The following is an 18731-nucleotide window of genomic DNA, read 5'->3' as shown; positions in this document are numbered from 1 at the left end:
AGCATTCCAGGCTTTTGACTGCCCTACAGTGGTCTCGTATGTAAACATTAAATGAGCTCAATTCTCCCATATTGTCAAGACCATGTGAGTTCAGCTCTGTGGGATGGCGTGGGGCAAAGGTGTTGTCAACACCCACAAATCACCACTATGTTCTAGTTTTTTTTATGATGCCTTGGCCCCAGACAGCCCCGTGATCTTGACCTCACACTTGACCTCATAATAAGGGAAGAATTGGGTTCATTGGTTAGCTCTATTTTCACATGTCTTCTCTGGATTTTCACTCTGTAGATCACTGCTTTTTGACTCGTGGTTCTGCCGCCCCCATCGGTAAACCACCAAATTGTTTGCTTTTCAAGAGTGGATGGAGGTGAGCTGGTGGCTTGATAGTTTGCTTCCTGTAGCCGAAGGGTTTATGGTAAAGGAACCGTTTTCTTCTAGATCCCTGGAAATATTGAAGTTCTTCATTTTGGGGTTTATTTACTGCCCACCCAGCACCTGTTCCACTTCTCGACTGATTCAGGAAGGGCTGGAGCAAGTGGGAATTTTCAGGGGGCCTGCATTCCCAACAAGAGGCACTCCAAAAAAGTTCAAAGAGCACAGGAGGGAAAAATATGATACCATATTTAAAATAGCAGGCTAGCCATCCTGAAGGGAAGCACCATATCTGCACGCCCACTTGAGTGTCAGCTTTTTGTGGGCAGGGAATATGTCATAATAATAAAAATTATGGTACTTGTTAAGCATTTAGTGTGTGCCACGCACTGTGCTAAATACTGGGGTAGATACAATACAGTCAAATCAGATGTTCCCTGAACCACATTGGCTCAGAGTCTAAGGGGTAGGGAGAACAGTAATAGTAGTTATATTAAGTGCTTACTGTGTGCAGAGCACTAAACTAAACCCTGGAAAAGACTATACAGGTGGGAGTTAGACACTTTTCCTGCCCCTTGGAGGCTCACAGTCTAAAAATAAAAAAGGGAGAGGGGTCTTGAGACAGACACAAAAGTACGGATGAAACAAAACAGTAAGACAAGATGAAGACAAAAACCAAGATAAGTAAGGTGCTGTGGCAGGAGGAGCAGAATTTCAGGTTCCTAGTGACTCAGAGTCCACAATCATGGCCATAGTGACCACCACCACAGCAGCAGCAGCCACAGCCTTCCTGAGTTTTTGTGGAGGAGACACCATGCTGTGGCTATTTTCCCCTGCCTTAATGGGGCCTGCAGGGCAGGTCAAGATAGAAGTTCCTCAGTGACGTGGAAGAGAGCTCGTGTCGGGGTACCGGGGAGTCAGCGTGGCGGTCCAGCAGAGGAGGATGCTGAGGGCCCTGAGAGCTGCATTGAGGGCACTGACAGGGTCCTGGAAGAGTCAAGTGACTGTCTGAAGGAGCAGTCTGGGGCACCGTTGGCAGCGACTTAAGTCCAGTGGGCAAGCTGCTGTGCAAAGGGCTTGTTAGGAGCAGAGCTCCGAGAGCTGCAATGGAAAGGCAGCAGGCACCGAGAAGGTGCTGAGAAGCAGCGTGGCTTAGTGGAAAGACCACGGGCTTGGGAGACAGAGGTCGGGGGTTCTAATCCCGGCTCTGCTCCCGGCAAGTTACTTCACTTCTCTGGGCCTCAGTTACATCATCTGTAAAATGGGGATTAAGATTGTGAGCCCCATATGGGACAACCTGATTACCTTGTATCTATCCCAGTGCTTGGCGTATAGTAAGCGCTTAACAAATACCATCATTATTATTATGCTGGTGGAGGAATCCAGGGCATGATTGGTGGTGGTATTTAATCCCCATTTTATGGATGAGAAAACTGATGAATGAAGAGTAATAATAATAATGTTTGTATTTGTTAAACACTTACTATGTGCCAAGCACTGTTCTAAGTGCAGGGGAAGGTACAAGGTAATCAGGTTGTCCCATGTACGGCTCCCAGTCTTAATTCCCATTTTGCAGGTGAGGCAACTGAGGCCCAGAGAAGTTAAATGACTTGCCCAAGGTCACATAGCAGACAAGTGGCGGAAGCAGAATTAGAACCCACGTCCTCTGACTCCCAAGCCCGTGCTCTTTCCACTAAGCCAAGTTGTTTCTCTGTGACTTGTCCTCGGTCATACAGCAGGCAGGTGGCAGAGATAGGATTAGAACCCAAGTTTCCTGACTCCTTTCCAATACTCTTTCCATTAGGCTACACTTCTCACAGCGTGTTGTTTTCTTCTATTGTACTTACTCAAGCAGAACAGTGTATTGCACCTAGTAAATACCATGACTACTATTTATTGATAATAATAACAAGGATTACTTTAATTTGTAAAGCACTTTTATTAAGCACTTAGTACAGTGCTCTGCACACAGTAAGTGCTCAATAAATATGATTGATTGAGTTCACCAAGGTGATTTCACATCAATTACTTTGTTATCTGTGCAATGTCCCTGTCATGCAGGGGTAGATGGATATTATTGCTCCCATTTTACAGATGAGGAAACTAAGGCCTAGAGTGGTGGTGTGAGCCAAGAGAGTGCAGAGTTTTGCTTTCTATCCATTAACTTAACTTTGTTCCTAAAATAGAGGCATCAGAGGGCTGAGGATTAACTAGCTAGCTGGGCTCAAAACCAAGAGGAAGGAACTGGGTGGTTTGAGGATCAGACAGGAAGATACAAACTTCAGATACACTATGGAGATTTAGGACTCCAAAACAATTGAGTGACATACCCATACATATCAGCCCTTGAGGAATTCAATCTGTGTCCAGACTAACAATATATAACTTCTTTCATATTCGAAGATAAAGATCCTGAAAGAGAGATGGTGAGTGGGAGAGGATAAAAAGTGTAGGAACTCCATTCTACACTAAGTGTATGGAAAACTAATCCTTTGCCATACTGATGTATTTGACCCTTGAAGAGCCTGTCACTGTTCTCTTTCTGGCTCGTGGTGTCCATTGGTGTTCTTGTTTTATGGGTGATCTGAATGAGATGTTCTATTTACACTGAAAGATTTGTACTTGGATCCAGTAGGTAGCCGTTGCATGAACGGGAAAATCCATTGGCAATTCCTGGCCAAGAGGAAGCTACCTTGGGTTGAGGATTGAGCATAGGAAATAGGGAAAACGAATCGTAGCTCAAACTGCAGCAAAGTCCTTTCACCTGAAAACATCTGGATGTTTTCCCTTTGCTTCCTGCCCCAATAATAACTTGTAAGTACAATGCTAAATAAAAGGAACATGGGTTATTTTCCTCACCCTATGTCTTCATCTAATCCCAAAAGCCTTCTTTGTTCATATGCCACTGTACTAAATTCCCCACAGTAGTATGAGTGTTTATGACAAGATTTCACCAGTATCCTGTTTCTCCATGTTCAGCAGATTCTAATAATGAAAAAGGAGAGACTCCAAATTTAGGGAAATATGTCCTTCACATTTTGTATTCTGAATAGAAACCAGAGATATGGCAAATGCACAGGGTTTTCAATGAGAAGCAAGCTGGTTTTACAATAAATTATTTAATTTTTTAAAGGATAAAAATTTACTAGTGAAGCTTATAAAGTTTTGTTCCACTGCATGTCTCTTTCAGCATGATCTATCTGCAAAACTTCCTCTGAACACTAGAACATTCCCTTCTTAAAGGTGTACTACCCCAAAAGTCATCAGTAAGCTGACATTTTAGGTTTGGGAAGAAAACCTTTTGAGGTCTGAATCAACTAAGTGTGTGATGGATTCATTCTTCTACAAAAGTAAATTAAATTGTCAACAGGGATGTAACTGATTGGCAAAACTTTAAGTGGAAACAGTTTGTGTTTTCAGAAATGGTGTTACTTGTGATTATTCACCACAGATGGAAATTGAATTCACATGGGAAAAAGAATTCTGCTCGTGAAAAATAAGAAAATGCAAAATAGGAGCCATCAGGAATCTACAAAACCAACTGGTCAATTAAGTACTGTGTAAAGATTTCCAATTTTCTTGTAGTAAATTATTTATTTAGCTCTTACATGCCATCAATATACTTTATAAGTTTAATATCCAAATTATAGCTGTCCCACCCCATTTATGGCCCTTTAAATGAGTCCTGACTTCCCCGTGTGAATTCTTGTTCTTGGGAATGTCAAATTTAGATTGGATTTGGATCTATTGCTTTTATCCTTATCAGAGTTTGCTAGTCTGGCATTTTATTGCTATATTTAAAATGTAAAGTGTTTTAAGAAAGACTTGTTGGGGAGCCCAACTAATCATGGCTCAGATATCATTTCCAGACTAAAAATGTGATCATAATCTGGGTTCAAGGTTTGGAAATCCAGTAGGACACCACAGAAAACCAGTCCCATACCTCCCCATCCCCGTACCCCAAACATATTGAGTTATCTGGAAAGAAAGTGAAAGATGACAAAAAGGAGCTACTTAAATTTTAAGTAACAGTAGCTGGAGCTTTCAGTAATAAAACTGACAAGTAATTTACCTGTCTTTCCACTTTGTAAGGAAAATGAATAATGAAGGATATAAATGAAGCACATATAACTTCTTAAAGTTTTTTAAATAGATGAAGCTAAATTGTCTCAGGCTGTTCAGTGTTCAACATCCTTTAAAATTTGCAAAACATACAGAGCAAGCAATAAATTACTAACAAAAAGGAGCAACACATGAATACTGAACTCATCAAATGAAAGAATCAGATCATATTTATGCAAATCAGGTAGAAGCAAGATGAAAAATACCCTATCAGTGTAAAGATAGGAATGTATTCAATAGATGCATTAATGTAAATTGTTGTAATGATATTAGGGTCAATTTTAATTTTCCATTTTAAGTTTGAAAAAAATCCTGTATGACATGATATTGATTTTTAAAGGAATTTTGTTTATAAAATATAAGAAAAAATATACAGAGAATTAGCAACATTAATATGAAATACTTGGGAGGCTCTGACCTTTCATTTGAAGGAGTCCATCCTCTCCTCTCATCACCGCTCAGCTTTCTCTCACTCCTTCTGAACTCATCTCAAAATCTTCCTTCTCTCGGAAGATTTTGCCAGTTGGTCAACCCACCTACTCCCCTATGACATCCTAACTGCCACTCACTTCTGTGTCCATATGATCAGGCGGCATGTATGTATACTGTCTGTACATATTCTATTGCCTCTGTATTTCATTTATTTTATAAATCTTTTTGTCTCTCCTCTCTTCCCCACCAGGCCTGATTGCAAACTGGTGCAATAGCATAACTGCTGCATCTCTGAGGCATTTGGTGGACAATTGTTTGATTGTACCCACTGGAGGTCACGCCAATCAATTTGGTCCCAGTGGCTCATGGAAATCTCTTTTCTTCCAGGGTGCTGCACTGAATGGCTCAGGGCACTCTCTGCCTTAGTTCCAAGTAATAGAACAGTGACATGGCAGAAATAAAAGAACATCTGTGCCTCAAATCTCCAAACTGGCGAAAAGTCTCTGAGTACACAGAGCAGCCCTACTCAGATCTCTGTGGAAACCCTTGAACTCAGTATAGTACCATGCTCCTTCTGAACACAGTAACTGTTATAGAGGATGAGAAGATTTTGATCATGATTATTGTTCATGCTGAAACCATCCCAGAGAACACTGGGACATTTTTCCAGTAGTCTATGAGGTGACCAGCTGGTACTGGTCAATGAGGTACTTCTGTAGGGAGGGAGCTGAAGTACTTCTGGCCAAGCACCTTCAATTCCCACCCCACAGGGTATAGATTTCAGTAGATTTATCTGGAGCACCACCTAAGCTCTCCAGGGCATGAGCCTTTATGTCAGATAACGAGGTCAGACAACTGAAATAACCATGTTGTCCAACAAAAAGAAGCAGGGATGGGAGGAGAAGGCAATAAGAGAGACTTGTCTGTGCCCCAGGTGCTGAGGTTGAGGTACAAGAGCTGTTTTCTCTTCTCACCTGTTCAGGCTACTTCTGGTCTTGACTCCACCAGAGGCCAGTTTACCTCTTATCAGAGCAGGATGAAGGGTGTCAACATCTTGGAGTGGGCATGTCTTTGTAAGAGACTTGGGAGCAGTGGGTGGAGAGGAAAAGAGTTTGAGAGGAGAAGCTCTTTTTATTCCATTATGCCGCTCTTCTTCCTAGGTTCAGGCAGGTCCTTGGCTCGGCATTTTGGTATGATGGAATCGGTCAATCAATCAATCAGTGGTATTTATTGTGTGCTTACTGTGTACAGAGAACTGTAGTAAGTGCCTTAAGTGACTTGCCCAAAGGTCACACAGCAGACAAGTGTGGAGCTGGGATTAGACCCACATTTTCTGACTCCCAAGTCCTTGCTCTTGCCACTAGGCCATGCTGATTCCCATAATGCTTCCCATTTTACAGATGAGGTAACTGAAGCACAGAGAACTTAAGGTCACACTGCAGATAAATGGCAGATGAGACTGGATGAGAACCTCTGTCCTCGGACTCCCGGGCCCATGCTCTTTCCATTAGGCAACACGGCTTCTCCAAGAATAATAATAATAATAATAATAATGGCATTTATTAAGCACTTACTATGTGCAAAGCACTGTTATAAGCGCTGGGGAGGTTACAAGGTGATCAGGTTGTCCCATCGGGGGCTCACAGTCTTAATCCCCATTTTACAGATGTGGTAACTGAGGCCCAGAGAAGTTAAGTAACTTGCCCAAAGTCACACAGCTGACAATTGGTGGAGCTGGGATTTGAACCCAAGACCTCTGACTCCGAAGCCCTTGCTCTTCCCACTGAGCCCCACTGCTTCTCAGGATTTTTGGTGAGAACTAAGAAATACAAATTACAGCTCTGTTTTAATTTCCCTATTCTCCCTTCAAGACCTCAACCCTCCATTTCTAATGTTCATAAGTTTATAAAACATTTAGGGACAAATAACATTGCTGAACAAACAGGTAGTTTTCAAATGCTTCTTCCTCCAAATTTTACGTGAATAATTTCTGTCTTGCACCTGTGAAGGAGTTTTTCAGATGGAAAATTAGCAATGTCAGGGGGGAATAAAATGAATTCAACTAAAAAGAAATTGGGTAACATTGGGAGACCAGTGTAGAGCATGAGTAAATTAGGCAGTGTTTTCAGCCTAGGTGCTAAGGAAGCCTCACTTATAATAATAATAATGGCATTTATTAAGCGCTTAATATGTGCAAAGCACTGTTCTAAGCACTGGGGAGGTTACAGAGTGATCCTGTTGTCCCACGGGGTGCTCACAGTCTTAATCCCCATTTTACAGATGAGGGAACTGAGGCCCAGAGAAGTTAAGTGACTTGCCCAAAGTCACACAGCTGACAATTGGAGGATCTGGGATTTGAATTCATGACCTCTGACTCCAAAGCTTGCGCTCTTTCCACCAGACCATGCTGCTTCTCTAACCATGCACTTCAGTTAACCTTCCTGGATTGAAGATCTATAGTCACATATTCTTGTGTTTAAACTCCCAAAGTCCCTGCAGATTTAAGTATCAGTCTTAAACCAGTGTTAAAAATGTTCTACATAGTTATGAGTCCATTTTTGTTCAGCACTTAATAGATTTAATGTTTGGATGAAGCAGAAGGCTCCTCTTTAGCAAAGGCTACTTACAGTCTCACAGTTCATGTTACTTGTTGGTGATTCAATGTTCTTCTCAGCCAATGGTACATTTTGGAGCCTGCTTATCAATCTCATGAACATAGTCCTCATGCATGGCCAAACTCCAAATCAAGTAATTTCATTGCAGCCTAGTTAAATTTCCCCTACAGCTTTAGCTGGATCATTCATTCTTCGCTTCCTGTCCGAAACAGCATGTCTGGTGCTGGTCAGTAAGCATGATTGTAATTCAGAGAGTAGAGAGGACATGATAGATAACTATTTAATATAGTAATCTCTCTTTAGATACACACCTATTCCCTTACAAATAATATTTTGGGATCTGGTTCTCCAGAATAATAGATGCTTTAGAAACATAGGTATTATTTTCTTTTTAGTTCAATTGTATACCCTCTCTAGCCAACTGTCTTAGAACTGTCAGCTGTGGATATGGGATGAAGTCATATTTTAAGAGTAGAACCCTGCCATTGGTGGAGGTGAACAGGTGTCTTGATTTAAGTGGAATGTATCCAAATTTTGAAGTTGTGGCCCCAAAAACATAAACCTGGTCATCTGAGAGTTGTAATCAATCAATCAGTGGCATTTATTGAGCACTTACTATATGCAGAGCTCTGTAATAAGCACTTGGGAGAGCACAATGCAACAGAATTAGCAGAAACGTTCCCTGTCCCTGGCGAGTTTACAGTCTAGAGGGACAAAGCAGATGGGAAGAGTCCCATTGGTACATGCCTCCCTTCCTCTGTAGTGGAATAGAGAGCTGAATGCAGAAAATCAAGGAAAGGCCCTGACTATCCCGACACTGTAGACAGCACCACCAGCCTCCCATCTCACAAGCCCATAGTCTTGGCATTGTCCTCAACTTATCCCTCCCATTAAACCGCGAATTCAGTGTGTCACCAAATCCTCTCAGCTCCACCTTCACAGCATGGCTAATATCTGACCTCTCGTCTCCATCCTAACTGCTACCATGTTAATCCAAGCATTTATCCTATCCCACCTTGATTACTACATCAGCCTCTCTTCTGACCTTCTTATGTCCTTTCTCTTCCAACTCCAGTCCATACTTCACTCTGCTGCTCGGATCGTTTTTCTAAAACAAAGTCCAGTTTCTCCACTCCTCAAAAGCCTCCAGTGGTTTCTCAAAACTCCTTACCATAGGCTTTAAAGCATTCAGTCACCTTGCCTCCACCTACTTTACCTCTCTGATTTCCTACCATAACCCAGCCGAAAATTTTGCTCCTCTAATTCCAACCTATTCACTGTACCGTGAACTCATCCATCTCAAAGGCAACCTCTCACCCACATCCTGCCTCTGGCTTGAAACGCCCTCCCCCTTCATATTCGACAGACCATCACTCTTCCCACCTTCAAAGCTTTATTTAAATCACATTTCCTTCAAGAGGCCTTCCCCGACTAAGCCCTCATTTTCTCTTCTCCCAGTCTCTTCTGTGTCACCCTTGCACTTGGATTCATACCCTTTATTCATCCCACACTCAGCCCCACATCACTTACGTATATATCCATATATCCAGTGAACATGTCTACCAACTCTGTTATACTGTACTCCCCCAAGCACTTAGTACAGTGCTCTACACACAGAAAGCATTCAATAAACATTGAAGGCCAAGAGTTCTCCAAGACATCCCAACAGCTCAGGAGAGACTTGGCCTAAGATAAGGGCCAACTGGGGCCAGAGTCTCAGCCCTTCCAACCAAGGCAAAGCAGTGACTCTGGTCCCAGAAGAATTGGCTAATTCTGGGCCTCTACCATGTTTCTGCCAGGGTCGCGGGGTTTGTATGGTAAAGGTGGAAGTGGCTGGAGACACCTGTCCACATGACTTGATACATGTCCACATGTTTTGTTTTGTTGTCTGTCTCCCCCTTCTAGACTGTGAGCCTGTTGTTGGGTAGGGACCGTCTCTATATGTTGCCAGCTTGTACTTCCCAAGTACTTAGTACAGTGCTCTGCACACAGTAAGTGCTCAATAAATATGATTGAATGAATGAATGGAGAGGCAGTGAAGAGAAAGGAAGGAATGCTATCCTAACAGCTCTCTAACCCCTTCCCCTATTCTCCCTCATTCCTTTTTCTCTTCTGTGCCCTTCTTCTCTTTTTCTCTCCCACTTTTTCCTTTTCCCTTACTCCCTTTCCCTTGTTTTCTCCCATCTTTCTCCTATTTTCTCTCTCACTCTTCCCCATTTTTCTTTCTCTGCCCTCTTTGGGTCTCCCTCCACCCATAAAGGGTAGCCTGGTTTCTGATTGCCTTCCATTACCATGTCTACCCAAACAAAAACGAATCAGGGAGACCAAGGTTATTCTTTGACTTTGATCAAGGTCAACATCTAACCTAGATCATTCAAAACAAACCAAAAAAATCCTTTTTTCCCACAGAAATAAACCATTCTACAATGTTCTTTTAATGAGGAAGATGAAGTGATCATCAGATGTGTGTGTGTGTGTGTGTGTGTGTGTGTGTGGTGGGAGTGAGTGCAGAGAAGAGATTTTTTAAGGAACTAATCTTCCCCCTCCACACCAAATAGCCTTTCAGAGAACACATCCCCTTTCCCTTTGCCCCCACCCCTCATAGCTCCAGAACCAACATTTTTGAGAAATCAGGCAGGCAACTCTCACTCTCCTAGGTTCACAGTCAATTTTCACCAAGATGCTAACCTATCTCAGCTTCTCTTTTGTTTGCTGGTGGGAGAGAAAAAAAACCCAAACATTTTTCTCTGCAGGGACATTTTTTCAACTTTCCACTGCACTATGCCTGGATGGAGGCAGCTATTGCTATACTATACGAAAAACTCCTTCTAAACATGAATGGTACATTGAACAATACAATCCTTGTCAATCCCAAATTAGCAAAGACAGAGCCAAAAGTAACACCAACTGTTTATCACTAGACTTAAGTCTCCTTGCAAGGAGTCAATGGAGTGACTTTTATTGTTGTGGGAATATTACTGTTGCCTAGAACATTGTTCAATGTGGTGCCAAGCGCAGTAGCCAATAGTGACTGACACTTTGAGCTTACTCTATTTGAAAGACATCCAAGTAACCGATATGAGTGATACCCTCTATTCCTTCAGCATTAGGAAGGTTTCAGTGGGACCACAATCTAGTACTTGTAATGTAGTTGCTAAATGAAGTGATTAGAAAAATGAAAACCTGGTAAACACAGCTCATGCCAAACTATTTCAAAATCCAGCTCTGACTGGATCCTAAACATTCTTTATTTTTTTTAAAACAAGCATCATCAAGGCAATTCCAGTGCAATGGAGATATGCTATAATTTTGCCCCTAGAGATGTATCGATGAGGCAGTAAGAGCTGATCAGTTAAACCAAGTGGGTCGAATGAGACTTTCTTCAAAATTTCTATAAAATTCAACTAAAGAATATACCTTTTTTAGGATGAATTTCCCTTCATCGTATAGATTATATTAAATGAAAGACCCAGATTTAATATTTTGGGGCCCTGATTGACACTTAATAATAATAATAATGATGGCATTTTTTAAACACATACTATGCGCAAAGCACTGTTCTAAGTGCTGGGGGAGATACAAGGTGATCCGCTTGTCCCATGTGGGGCTCACAGTCTTAATCCCCATTTTACAGATGAAGTAACTGAGGCTTATAGAAGTTAAGTGACTTGCCCAAGGTCACAAAGCAGACGTGGTAGAGCCAGAATTAGAACCCATGACCTCTGACTCCCAAGCCCAGGCTCCTTCCACTGAGCCATGCTGCTTCTCTTTAAGCGTGCTCTATTAATCTATTTAATATTGGATAGGTGCCAAGTTAGTTTAGTCTTGTGAGGTACATCACAAGTGTTGGTTAAAAAGCTATTTTATTTTTATATTCAGAAGGTTGCAGTTATGATAAAATAGAGGGGATGGGAAGAAATAGCAAAATCCTTGTTTCCCAAAACTTTCTGGTTAGTTGGTTGACTGGATTCCAGAAATTTGGGGGCATCATTTTTCCAAGTAAGACATGCCAAAAATTAGTGAGCCCTGAAAAGCTAGTGTGGAAAAGCTTTGCAAAGTCCCATGTCATCTTTCTCAGAGATCTCAGCAAGCCTGATGAGGGTATTAAAACACTAATTATCAGCCTAATCCAAAACAGCACTCGGGACTGTGGGATACATAACTCCAAAGATGTTTTTCCAGAAAACTTTTTCCTGTGATTACAAATATCATGTCAGCTGGAGGAAATTTAATTCATAAAGCAAATTAACTTCATGCATTCATTTATTTCTGATGTGTGAAAAGCACTATACTAAGAACTGGGGAAGAATAAAATAAAGGCTAAATAATAAGTTTTTGACCCTCAGGAGGTTCACTATCTGGAGCTCCTATTAGGATCCCCCCAGCCTAGGCCATTCACTTGTAAAAATAATGATTGAAATCAAACATGATGTAACTTCGGATTAAAGAAACAACAACCCAAGAAGCTGAAGAAGACCATCATTGAAATCCACTTGGAATTCATATGTTTGGAGTGATATTATGAGTGTCAATCTTTTGCCATTCATGTTGCTCAACTTGAGCATAACCTAACGTCATTTCTGTCAGAGGGGGAGGAATGCAAAGCTGCCTTCAGGCTACCTTCTCTGGGCACAAAATGATGGCAAGCTGGCTGCAGTTAAAAATTTGGAACACCCTCCACCCAAGTCAGAAGCAGTGCCTGCCTGAATAGGGACTTGGGAGCAATAACTTTGAGAGAAGCAGGATAGCCTAGTGGATAGAGCATGGTCCTGGAATTCAAAAGTAGCATGGCCTCACGGATAGAGCATGAAGCTGGCAGTCAGAAGGACCTGACTCTGCCACTTGACTGCTGGGTAACCTTAAACAAGTCACTTCACTTCTCTGTGCCTCAGTTACCTCATCTGTAAGATGGGGATTAAGACTGTGAGCCCTTGTGTGGGACAGGACTATGTCCAACCCTAGGTACTTGTGTCCACCTGGTAAAGTGCCTGGTACAAAATAAGTGCTTAACAAATCCCAAAATTATTATTATTATTATGGACCTGGGTTCTAATCCCAACTCCGCCACTTGTCTCCTAGGTGACACTGGGTAAGTCAGTGCACTTCTCTGTACCTCAGTTACTTCATCTGTAAAACGGGAATTAATGCTGTGAGCTCCACTTGGGATATGGACTGTATGTCCAACCTGATTAGCTTGTATCTATGCCAGCATTTAATACAGTGCCTGGCACATGGTAAGCACCTAACAAATACCATAAAAAAAAGATAAGGGGAGTGGAATGGGGTGGGAAAAGGGGAAGAAACAGGGCTTCTTTGCCCCCCCCCCCCCCCCGAGAAATGGTGTAGGTTTGAAGGTTTGAATACTTTCCATAGGATGTCAATATTTGATGCTACAAGCACAACCAACATAACATATAATCAATCAATGGTACTTACTGAATACTTACTGTGGGCAGAGCACTATACTAAGCACTAGAGTTTGTAGACACTAGAGCACTATAGTAGAGTTAGTAGACATGATCCCTGCCACAATAGTTGTCACAACGCAACCTAACAACATCATGTGTACAGGAGGGATGTCAACTTTTTTCCCACCTTGTCTGAACCTAACCCTGACGGAGGAAGAGAGATCCTTCTTGCTTCCAAGGCCCAGAAACATGAATTCTCCAAGATTAGGGGAGACCTTCTCACTGTTCATTCAATCAATCAATCAATGATATTTATTGAGTGGTTACTATGTGCAGACACTGTACTCGGCACTTGGGAGAATACAATAGAGTTAACAGATTAGATCCCTGCCATCAAGGAACTAAGCATTCCATTTTCTTCATCATTGATTAATTATTTTTAACTATAAAATCAGTTTGTATGTGAAACACCAAAATCACAGATTGTTTTTTAAATATAAAACTATATTTAGTGAAGCTGCTTGTAATGTTTAAGTAGATCTCTACTGGAAATTAAAGAAGCAAGTACCAAAGAGTTTATACGTCACCTATCAAAATTCAGGATTGGACTTGTCAGGGTAGGTAAACGTACTTGAGAAGCTCAGAAAAAAGTTTTCTAACTGAGAAATAAGTGTGACTACTTAGTGCTTAAATGTAGGCCTGGGTACCATTGCAAAGTGACTTTACAAACAGTAAGCAGTTTGTAAGATCTGTTGTTAATTACCTTAAAATACAGCCACAGGAAATAGCAGAAGGTGGTGATGAGCTTTGCCACACTGAAATCCTTCTTTTAATCAGCATTAGTCATTTTAAATTCAGCTTTTAAAATGCCTTAGTCAAATTTACCCAATGGGAACAATAAAGTGGCAATTAGGCGTGGCAAAGGTAAGGAGAAGGAACAATTACTTATTACCATAGTAAAAGAAAAAAGATGATACCATGAACCATTCACGCAAGCCTTGCAAAATGGAATCGGCTACTTGACCTTAAGAAAAAGTATCCAAATATTTGCAGAAGATATTTTTGACTGCCTTCCTATGGCGATATTAGGCCATTTTCTTCTACCCTTGAATTTACTACCATTTTGTTCTATATTTAATGGGTATGATCAAATGAACATCATTTATTTGCCTATATTCCCACTCTCTGAATATTTCACCTTTAAGGGGAAATATTTCACATTGTGGAAGTCCCCACTGTGAAGTCCCCTCTAATTACTATTAGAATATAATTTAAAATGAGCTCAACAGGCATAGTATTTTTCCCCAACTGAGTTACTAATTTGGAGAATTAAATGCCCCTTGGGGCCTCTTTCATCTACTGCATTGTTTAATTGGCATTGGATGCCAAATTTGGTGCTTCCCACCCAACAATGATATCTACTTTCAGAAACTAGTGGGGTTTTTTAATTCATTTTTTATGGTATTTTTAAGCACTTACTATGTGCCAGGCACTGTTTTAAGCACTGGGGTAGATACACACTAATCAGATTGGGCACAATCCACATCCCATGTCGGGGGGGGGGCGGGGTGACATACTTGATCCGCAATTTACAGATGAAGTAACTAAGGCATGGAGAAGTTAAGTGACTTGCCCAAGGTCACACAGCATGCAAGTGGTGGCGTAAGAATTAGAATCCAGACCCTTCTGACTCCCAGGCTTGTGCTCTACCTATTAGGCCATGCTGTTTCTCAGCTGTTGCTCATGTTCAACGTTTATAATGAGCATATTCAGGATTTGAAAAAAAAAATACAGATCAAAAACAGGAAGTTGCATTCTTCATGAAGAAAAAGCATGAATGGGATACCTTTTAAGTCCTGGGGCATTTCCAAACTAAAATCATGCCTAAACTTTAACTGTAATCTTTGGCTTTCTTCTTCCTCCATCACCTCCCAGCACCCAATCACTGTTCCCCACATCTTCTGACCTGGATTCTTTAGCTAATTGCAGTAGTTAGCTTCAAATGTCCTCAATGAGAAATGGCTGGAAAACATAAACACCATCTCCTGTGATTATTGAGGGAAGGGCGTGGATCTTGGTGCCCTTACCTGATTTATAATACAGCCATGAAATGATAAAATCCATCTGCCTCCCCGAAGTAATTCATAGTACCTCTGCTATTTGAAAAGTCTGTTGGAATAGAACCAGCAGGATTCATTTATTGCTTTCCTTCTGTCACCTTCCTTCCCCGGAATAAGAATAAAAGAAATGATAGATAGTTCACTTATTATCTTGGTCTTCATTTAGACCATTTTGTCTGCTGTGCAAACAAAGTAATCAGAGGATGAATCAACAATGAAAGCCATTGTTGCTACTGTTTGTGATTGTAAATACATGCTCATTGAGTCTGACTGTTGCTTGACAGACTATTTTTCATGTATATTACCTTTGGTATCCATTTGTGTCCCCATGTAGTGATAGTTAATGTATCTTCTGTTATTGTTCCATGTAGCAATTCTAGTTATCCAGTAACAATACAATGATATAAGAAATTACATATTAATAGGCAATTCATAAAAGGGCTGAAATTTTAAATTCCCATGGATAAAATTGAAAAATGGGATATCCAAGCTTGTGAATTGGAAAGCTGTTCCTCACTGAATGTTTGTCAGAAGTTCCCTGAATCTTTTAATTGTCCTCTGGAGAGTAACAGGAGTCAGAAGTGAATTGAATTAGATGGCATACATTGTCATGGAAAGAACCATATAAAATACAAATATTTTTCCCGTGGCCAGGCTCAATTGACTCAAGGGCAGAAGTAAAATTAGTCCGAAAAAGGAACTGGCTTGACCCTTTTCACCAGAGAAAATCACTTTTATGAGGCTTGGAAAAGCTTACTTCTGAATTTTCTTTCCTTTTACTTATACTCATCTCTGCTCATGTTTTTGGTATTCTTTACCTCATTCTGACTGGGACATGAATCAACAGTGTAACAGAAAGAGTTGTTTCCATACACTCTTTGACTTGATCAAAGAAATAGAAAGGGGAGAAATATTACGCACAAAGTTACTTTTCTTGAAGGGTTTAGGAAATCTAGATATCAAGTTTACAAACTTTTGGGTCTTGTCTGAATCAAACATTTAGGACAGTTGTCCTGAACAGGTATATTGATGGCGTTAAAAAAAATACTGTATTTGTATGATTGTCACCTCTAACAGTCAGTAGCCCAACCAGAAAAGAGGAAAGGTTACTGTTGAGCATAAGGGCATTAGGGAGTGTGGAAAGGGAAGTAAAACATTTTCAGGGACAGAGCCAGTATGTCTAATGCTAATCTTCTTCCCTTGAAAGTCATGCAAATGGTGGAAGCGTTTAGCTTCATCGTCACCAAACCACTTAACACAGCTGCTTTCGAATCAGACAAGTGTCTGAGTTTCACTCTCCCCTTTCTACCCCTATGTACCCTTTGATAGAGTAGTCAAAAGGTAGAGAAACCAAAGGATCCGGGAAATCTACAAACTGGTTACTCAGTCCCTGAATAATTGAAACTTTTTTTCTAGTTGTAGAGGCCAAGGATGACTTTCAGCATGACCTAGTTGAAAGAGCATGGGCCTGGGCATCAGGACACCTGGGCTTTAATCCCAGCTCTTCCACTTGCTTGCTGTGTGACCTTGGGCAAGTCACTTAACTTCTTTTTGCCTCAGTTTCCTCATCCATAAAATGGGGATTAAATGCTTCTTCTCCCTCCCCCTTAGACTGAGTAAACTAGTCAATCAGTATAACTTAGTGAAGTGCTTACTCTGTAACAGAGCAGTGTACTAAGCAACTACAAAACAACAGAGTTGGTAGACATGATCTCAGCCCACAAGGAAAATACAGTCTATGGGGGAAGACAGACATTAAAATAAATTGCAGAAAAGGGAAACAGTAGAGTCTACGTATACCTAGAGTACATGTGGGGCTCTGGTGAGTGTCAAAGGGTTACTTAAGGGGTACAGAACCAAGGGTATAGTTGATGAAGAGGGGAGGGTGAATATAAGAAATGAGTGCCATGTTAGGGAAGAAAGACCTCTTTGAGATGTGATTTTAGGAGGGTTTTGTCAGTGGGGAGAGTGGTGGACTAGTGGATATGAAGAGGAAGGACATTCCAGACCAGAAGGAGGATAGGGCAAGGAGCCAGCAGCAGAATAGAGAAGATCAAGGTACAGAGAGTAGGTTGGTATTAGTGGAGCAGAGAGTGCAGATTGGGCTGTGGGAGGAGTAGTCCCATGTGGGACAGGGACTGTATAGATCTGATTATCTTGCATCTATTCCAGTGCTTAGTCCATAGAAGGAGCTAAATGGATATTATTATTATGATCTGTAAGGGAAGGATGTCTACCGATTTCCACTGAGACAGCAGATCTGCAGACATATTTGAACTCCCCTATACCTTTCCCTGTCCCTCTGGCACTATCAGTCCCCTTTTTCATCTCAGTTGAATCCAAGCAAGCACTTCCATGTTGGGTTTATACCAAGTGAATCAAAAGGTATTTAGAACTGATTTAACTCCCTCTAGCCTGTAAGCTCATTGTGGGCAGGGGACATTTCCATCAACTCTATTGTATTGTACTCTCCCAAGCACTTAGTACAGTGCTCTGCACATAGAAAGTGCTCAGTAAAAACCATTGATGATGATTGATGATGATTCTCTTCAAGGGTGCCGTCTCTGCTTCCATTAAATTTAGTTACCTGATTTTCAAGTATTGAGCTGTCTTCCCAACAAAACATGAGTCTCTCTCTTCCAAGAACAACCCTTTTTGCAGCCTACATTCTCTAGGTTGTGGAAAATTTGAATCTCTTTTCCTACCCACTTTCCTAACACAATCAGATCCTTTTTGGCATTTGGGGGCTAATTATAGTTAAATAAGACACCTGTTTTTGTTATGAATATTCTAGGTTTTTGTCTAGAATTTTTGTGTAGGGGTGACTCCCAAGGTCATAGTCTCAAGGAAGATTATCTCTACAGGACTCTGCTGATTTACTTAAAAATAAGGTCTATTGCATTTGATTTCTGTACACAGTAAGCACTCAATAAATACAATTGATTGAATGAATGAATTTCATTTTAGGTGAACATTTGGAATCATTTCCAGGTGGCAGTGTTATTTGTAACAAAGCCTTTAAAATGGAATTAGACATTCTGAAGAATCAATACTGAACCAAGAGGTGTTTGGCTCTGCTATGATCCAGATCAAACCAAGGGAATGTTTCTGTGACCTTTAACTTAGGAACAGGGCAAATAAATTTGGAACAAAAATTTTCTCTGGTGGAATATGGCCTGGAGCATTTATGGTAACAATCCCTCTTAATTACCCCTGGAGTCCTGGGATACATTTTAATCATGGGGTCAATCAGCATTAAAAAGAGGTGAGGATTTTACCCGTGAGGTTCTCGAGGGCAGGTTTTATATAATCTACTATTAAACAGAGCTGCTTTAAGAAGGAGAGTGGAAGGCAAAATGACCAGGCAGGTCAGATGCTTCTAGCTTGTCTATGTGAGAAAACAGACACACTCCACTTTCACCTCCTTACTTCCTTACCTTCGTTTTTCTTTCTTTCTTTTTTTTTTTTTGGTTGGTTTTTAAGCACTCTTTGATTTACACCCCTGCAGCTCTACTGTTTTGAGAAGCTGATGTTGTGGAATCCTTAAGTCATCTGTGACCTAGGTCACTCAGACAGGAGCAATTTAGCAAAAGTATTAATTGAAGCTCCACTTGACAAGCCCTATTCGTGTAGATAAAGTTACACATCAAACCTGCACACAC

This window comes from Tachyglossus aculeatus, chromosome 2, assembly GCF_015852505.1.
Source record: "Tachyglossus aculeatus isolate mTacAcu1 chromosome 2, mTacAcu1.pri, whole genome shotgun sequence".
Classification (NCBI taxonomy): domain Eukaryota; kingdom Metazoa; phylum Chordata; class Mammalia; order Monotremata; family Tachyglossidae; genus Tachyglossus; species Tachyglossus aculeatus.
This window is presented reverse-complemented; position numbering follows the sequence as displayed.